The sequence below is a fragment of the Sciurus carolinensis genome, chromosome 2 (assembly GCF_902686445.1).
Source record: "Sciurus carolinensis chromosome 2, mSciCar1.2, whole genome shotgun sequence".
Taxonomy (NCBI): domain Eukaryota; kingdom Metazoa; phylum Chordata; class Mammalia; order Rodentia; family Sciuridae; genus Sciurus; species Sciurus carolinensis.
The window spans coordinates 174,952,289-174,958,531 of NC_062214.1; the positions used below are offsets into that span (position 1 = coordinate 174,952,289).

General features: G+C 56.4%; 1 long non-coding RNA gene across 1 annotated transcript; it reads left to right on the top strand.

Annotated features, from left to right (window-relative positions):
• The first annotated feature begins 2,859 nt into the window (after window positions 1–2,859).
• On the top strand, window positions 2,860–5,259 carry LOC124977933 (uncharacterized). Its single transcript, XR_007107290.1, has 3 exons — window positions 2,860–2,889; window positions 4,625–4,788; window positions 5,124–5,259. It is a non-coding gene; the product is annotated as an uncharacterized LOC124977933 (long non-coding RNA).
• The last annotated feature ends 984 nt before the right edge of the window (window positions 5,260–6,243 follow it).

Here is a 6,243-nt window from a genome sequence, read left to right on the forward strand (position 1 = left end):
GGAAGGAGGGAAGGAGGGAGGAGGGAAGGAAGGAAAGAAGGAAGGAAGGAAAGCAAGGAAGGAAGGAAGGAGGGAGGGAGGGAGGGAAAAGAAAAGAAATCACATATGTCGGTAACAAAACCGACAGGAGGGTGCGTGTGGGCCGCGAGGGCTTGTCGGTCGCCCGGCGTGTCCAGGGGCCGCTGCGCACAGCTCCTCTGTTGGTTCCTGCTGTCCTTCCTTATCTCCTGCACACCTCAGGATGCAAGGGGCTGAGGCTTCGGGTGGGAGGAGGGAGGAGGGCCCAAGGCCAGCATGGTGCATGGCCGACCTCCCCACACCCACACCGTCACTGCCTGGTGGACATTCCTATTTTCTGTCTGGCAGGGGTGGGGACACAACCTGCATGTCCCTGCTGCTCAAGATGAAGCCCCGGGACACGCCCTGGCCTGTCTGTCCCCTTATCATCCCTCTTCCAACCAAGCACCACATTCCGTCACCTGCTCCTCGTCAATGGCTCTGCTTTCCTCCCGCCGCCCGCCAGTGCCCTCCATCCCTCCTGGGTCACTGTGGAGGCCTCCCCTGGCCTGGCCCACCGGCCCTCGCCTGCCTCCCTGGGTCCTCTGCAGACCTGGCCATCTGCAGTGCACAACTGCCCGACAGTGTCCCACCCAAGGCCCCGGGTCTGTGGACCTGGCACCACACCCAGCGGCCCTTCCAGCCCCGCTGGACCGACTGTGCCTGCCCTGCAGCTACCTCCCTCCTCAGGGCACAGGAAGGTGCGAGGACACGGCGACACTGCCTGGTGACGCCCTGGGCCAAGACGAGCCTTCCGATTCTTCCTCCTCACTGAGCTGGGTGACCATGTGGTGGCAGAGGAGGCCCCGAGAAGAGCCAGCCAGCACCAGCGCCCAGGCGGCCGCTGGGGTCGCCATGGAAACCGCACAGCACCTCACAGGCCTGGCCTTCCCCTCTGCCTTTTTTGGCCGGCTTCCTCAGCCACCCTGAAACCCATTCACCAGGCGAGACGGCCCTCACCCTGCCCCCTCCCTGTCCTTCTGTCCCCTTTGGCCAACTCTTCCTCCCCTCCCTGCTCCTCCCAGCCACCCTCCCTTCGGCAGCCTTTGCCAAAGTGCAGGGAGGGGAAGCCGGGCCAGGGAAGGAGGAGATTTTCAATTCTCAGCCGATTTCCCCTGACAGGCAGCGAGCCCTTTCATGCAGTTTCCCCTATTATCATAAAGGCAGGAACTCGCATTAGGATGAATGAGCAGAAACTCGGGCTTTGTCAGAGCCTTGGCAGAGCGCCAGGCATAGAATGACCTAAAACACTCAGAATTAAATGGAGCTGGAGAGGGGGTGGAGATCCCCTGTCGGGTGAGAAAAGGAACGCGGGGCGGGCGGCCCTTGGTCTCTAATTATAATCATAGAGAATTCGAGATGTGCCAGGCACTGTGCTATAGGAGCCCTGTGCATATATTTCCATTAAACCCTCATGAAATGCCTGCATCCCGTTCAGCCTTCCATTTTTTATACATGATGAAATGGTAGATCAGAGACATCAAGGAACAGGCCCAGGATCACCCAGCCAGCGAGTAACTGAGTGGAACTGGAACCTTTCAGACCCTGGATCCTGAACTACCACTTCAAGGTCACCTTCCTGAGGGCTGGTTCAGGGCTCCACAGCCAGTGCCTGTCACCCAGAGCCTCCACCCCAGCCTCCCTTCCAAAGGTGCTCCCTCCTTTCACTGTCAGTATAATTATGTAAATCACACTTGCTACCCCAGATCAGACAAAGATGGGGGAGCCCCAGGCAGAGGGAACGGCCCCTCAACACCCAGCCAAGGTAAGTTAGTGCTGCCTAGAGGGCAGAAACCATGCTTTATAAACCTTCAGGTTCCACGTGTGCTTCCGTGGACACACTCTGGCCCAGGGTCAGGGCCAGCAAATGTTTATCGGGTGCTTAGCGAGCCGCCCGCTCCCAGATCCACAGTCACCCCTGCACACCCCTTCCCCTGCCCTCTACCCCCTTCCTCAACTCAGGAGCTGGAACTCTGAGGACCGTCCGAGAGCTCTCTTGCTCTTTGGCTTCCGGTTGGTTCCAGCCAACGGGAGGAGGCGGCAGGCAATGGGCAGGAAGAGAAGAGGTCTGAGTACTGGCTCCCCACCTGCCCCCATGCTGGGCCATGTGCGCAGTGGCTGCTCTCCTCTGCCACAGGAGCAGCTCCTGGCCCAGCTCGGCTCAGCCCCATCCGTCCCCTTCCGGGTGGTTGGCCCTGGGGTACCCCACACTTCTCACCTTGTCCGCCACCTTGGAAACCGCGCCTTCATCCAAGTCCCTTGGATTCCCCTATTCAAGCCCCCAATTTCCTTTCCTTCCAGGACACGGACCCCAGCTCCTACTGTCTTTTTCGCAGGTGACAGGGCTGCAGTAGTGAACAGAACACCCATGCCTGCCCTCAAGGAGCTGGGGTGGAAGAAGACAGATGGTAGACAACAAACGTAAGAAAGATCCTGTCAGGAAACCGTCAGTGCCCTGCGTGGTGAGCCAGAGGATCCAGCAAGTGCAGTCACCTAGGGGTCAGGGCTAGACTGTAGAGGTGGTCTTGTCAGGACCCCTCTCTTTACAAACGAAAGCAAGAAGGCCCAGAGAGGATACTTGAGGTTGCCCAGTGAATTTTTGGTAAAAGCTGGGCTGGATTCCAGCCTCCCTTGGCCTTGCCACAGTTGAGGCCTGAGAGATGCAGCTCAGCGGGCGGAAGTCAGGGGCGTGGGGGTGCAAGAGTCCTTGAAGGTCCTTCTCCTTCTCTTTCCCCTCTTTGAGAACAGGCTTCTAGAAGCAATAGCAAGGGTGGAGCTGGCAGCTGAACAGAATGGAAGGAGTCACCCAGTGGGAGCCTCCATCCTCAGAAGGTACACTGACCACTCACTCAAGTAGAGGGCGCCACGGGCCCTGGAGCTGCCCTGAGGCCTGACAGGGCCTGTGGGTGGACGCCTGTGGCCCAGGGCACTGGGGCCGCACAGTGGTGGGAACCGGGACCTGGGGGAGGGAGGGCTTACCCTGCCGCCTGGCCCTTTAGGAAGGGCATTGTTCTTTTGTTGCTGACGAAGCCCCAGCGCATGTGAGGCTTTGGCTGGGAACCTGCAACTGCCCCGGGTGACTGGGTCATATGTTTCCCAAGCCCCACGAGCCTTCCCATCCCACCGGCTCTCCATCTTGGCACACCCCCAATGCCCTACTGCGGGGAGGGAATGGCAACAGTCGCTCACAGAGTCTGCAACGTGCCAACCAAGCTCAGCGGCTGCCTTATCTCCATATGCGATGCTCCTTGCCACCGTCCTGTGCATTGCGCTGTCCCCACCGCACACAGGAGCAGACAGGCTCGGGAGCCGTGTGACTTAGGCTGCAGAGCAGGAAGTCACAGAGAAATGATTCAAACCCAGATTTGGCTCATGGGAAAGCCTGGCTCTTTCCTCATTGCCTGCAGACTCCTACCAGGGGGCTTCCTGGAGCCTGCTAGACCACCCTCTTGACTGGCCACAAGAAGGCCACCAACGGCAACCCTTCCCCTTTTCATGTCACCTCAGAGTTGGCTGCTCAGTGGCTCATGCCTCCTCGTTGGCCCTCAGAATCTCAAGTCCACGCCCAGAGCAGCTTCTCGGCCATGTGGCCCTGCACCTGGCTCCTGGCCCAGTGGCCAGGCTGAGGTTGCTATGGCAATGCCCTACCCTTGGACTGCCTCGTGGGCCCCACAAGCCACTGGAATGTCTCAGAAATACCACCCTTCAGGCCAGCATCCAAACCGCCTCTCCCAGACGGCCACTCTTGTTGCAAGCCACAGGAAAACCCTTTCAGATTGTGTCCTGATTTTCAGTTTGGAAAACAGATGGCCACCACTGCAAGTCTCTCCGTACACCCTCTTATTTCTTTTCTCCTTTCCATTCCATTCTCTCTCTTTGTCCAGTATCGTGCTGTGGCTACAAGCACAGAAGGAACTTGAACTGAAGTTTCAGTTCTTCCACTTCTTCCCAGTCCTCCGAACTTGGACTCCTCACTTGGGCCTCAGCCTCCTCACCCTTTGTGGGAAGGATAATAATTGTTCCTGCACCCTTCTCCTTTTGTGCAGATGAATTATTCTTTTTTGTTGGGTTCGTCATTGGTTTTGGTGTGCTGGGGATTAAACCCAGGTCCTTGTGCATGCCAGGCAAGCACATTTCCACTGAACCCCATCTCCAGCCCAGATGAATGTTTCTTAGAGAATTAGGCCCAGTACGCCTTCTCCAAGAGCCTTCCCGGGCTTCTATTCACACTGACTCACTCACCCCTGCATTGGTACCCCATCCGCCTTCTCTACTTTGCTTTTCTCCATAGCGTCTACCAACACCTGACGTACTAAATATTTCACTCATTTTGGTTACTGTCTTCCCTCCGCTAGAATGTAAGCTGGGTGAGGACAGGGATTTTTTTTAAGTCTGTTTCCGTGGCCAGGTGCCCTGCGTTAGAGCAGCAGGGCCTGCTGCAGAGTGGCACTTGACAAATATCTGTGGACCAAAGGGTGAATGAATGGGGCTGAGGTGTGATTCTAAGTTGTTGTGGTGTTTTTGTTTGTTTGTTTGTTTTCATTTTTGTTTTTTTTTTTTTTTTTAGGCAGGTTCTCATTAAGTTGCTGAGGCTGGCCTTGAACTCAAGAGTCCTCCTGCCTCAGCCTCCTGAGTAGCTGGGATCACAGTCGGTGATTCTGAGTCTTATCAAGATGGAGTCAGAGTGGAGCGCAGGGTCGGGCCCGTGGACAGTGCTAGAGGTTGACGGACGTATGGCCTTGTTCCTTTCACTTTCCTCTGCCCACACCCATCCCATGGGCCTCCCAGTGACGCCACTTGGAAACCCCACTGGGAGTTCACAGAGGGGCGCTGGGGTGGAGGCAGTATCCTGACCGTGAACAGCCGCCCCAGCTTCAGACCCACCCCACTGGCGGGCGCAGGGGGGACCACCTTGGCTGCCAGGCACTCCCCTGCTCTCACGCACACGGGGAGGTTGAGTCAGGACAGAAGACTGGGAACAGTAGCCTCAGGACCCAGCCTGGGTCTAGGAGCTGCCCTTCCCACCTGAGGTCCCTCACAGGCACTGGCACGTTATGTGTCCCCAGGGCTGCTTCCTCCACAGGTCACCTTCACTTCCTGTATTCTGCACAGAAGCTGCAGCCCCAGCTCACAGAAAACCAGTTTCTGGGCACCTCCAGGCATGGGGAGCGAGGGGACCACAGCCTGTGTCCTGCATCCATGTGAGTAAATCTCAGCAGAGAAACATAACCATGCCCTCCCCACATGCCTCCAGCCAGGCAGGGATATTGTCCCAAAGCACCATCATGACTATTATCTTACTGGGGTGGAACAGAGAAGACAGGAATTAAGAAACAAAAGCAAAAAGAAAAAAAAAATTTTTTTTGTGTGTGTGGCTGGGGATTGAACCCAGGGCCTTGTGCTTGCAAGACAAGCACTCTACCAACTGAGCTATCTCCCCAGCCCCAAGAAGCAAAAAAAAAAAAAAAAAAAAAAAGTTCTCCAGGCTCAGAGTCCTCCAAAGCCAGACGGCCAGGACACGCTTGTAGTTTCTCTATTTTGACAGATTCCCTCACTGTTCTCAGAGGTCCGCATCTGGGCAGCAGAGCCCTGACCCATCCCGGTCCACAGAGGAGGTAACCAAGGCGCCCCTACAGGGCCTGGGGGAGAAACGGGCACCTCCCTGATGGCGTCCCACTCCCAGAGCCTCCTAAGGAAAGGAGCGCTGCACTCCTGCATTCCCAGCAGGTCTGGGAGGGGACCCCGAGCTGTCAAGAACCCTGCCAGAGAGGTTGTGTTCCTTCTTTCAGCAGATAGTAAATATCTTGTCTGAAGACAGAGCTGGTAACTGAGAGAGCAGGAATTCTCAGCCAGATCTGTTTTCAACTCTGCTCCATGGGCCTGCACACACACACACACACACACACACACACACCTAGATAGGCCCTGTCCCTCTCCTTGCCTGTGTGGCCCTGAGGCTTGTGTTCTCTCATAGGCTGTCCCTGGTCTGTGCACATGGATTTAATGCGACTGTGTCCCAGACACCGTTCTAGGCCCTGGGGATACCCCAGGGCCAAGCAAAATAGAAAAAGTCTTTGCAGTCAAGGGCTTTTATTCAGGGAGGGGGATGGACAGCCAGAAAAGAAGAAACCACAAATAAAAATTCACAGGTGGTAAATGCTGAGAAGGAAATTTTTAGACATAATG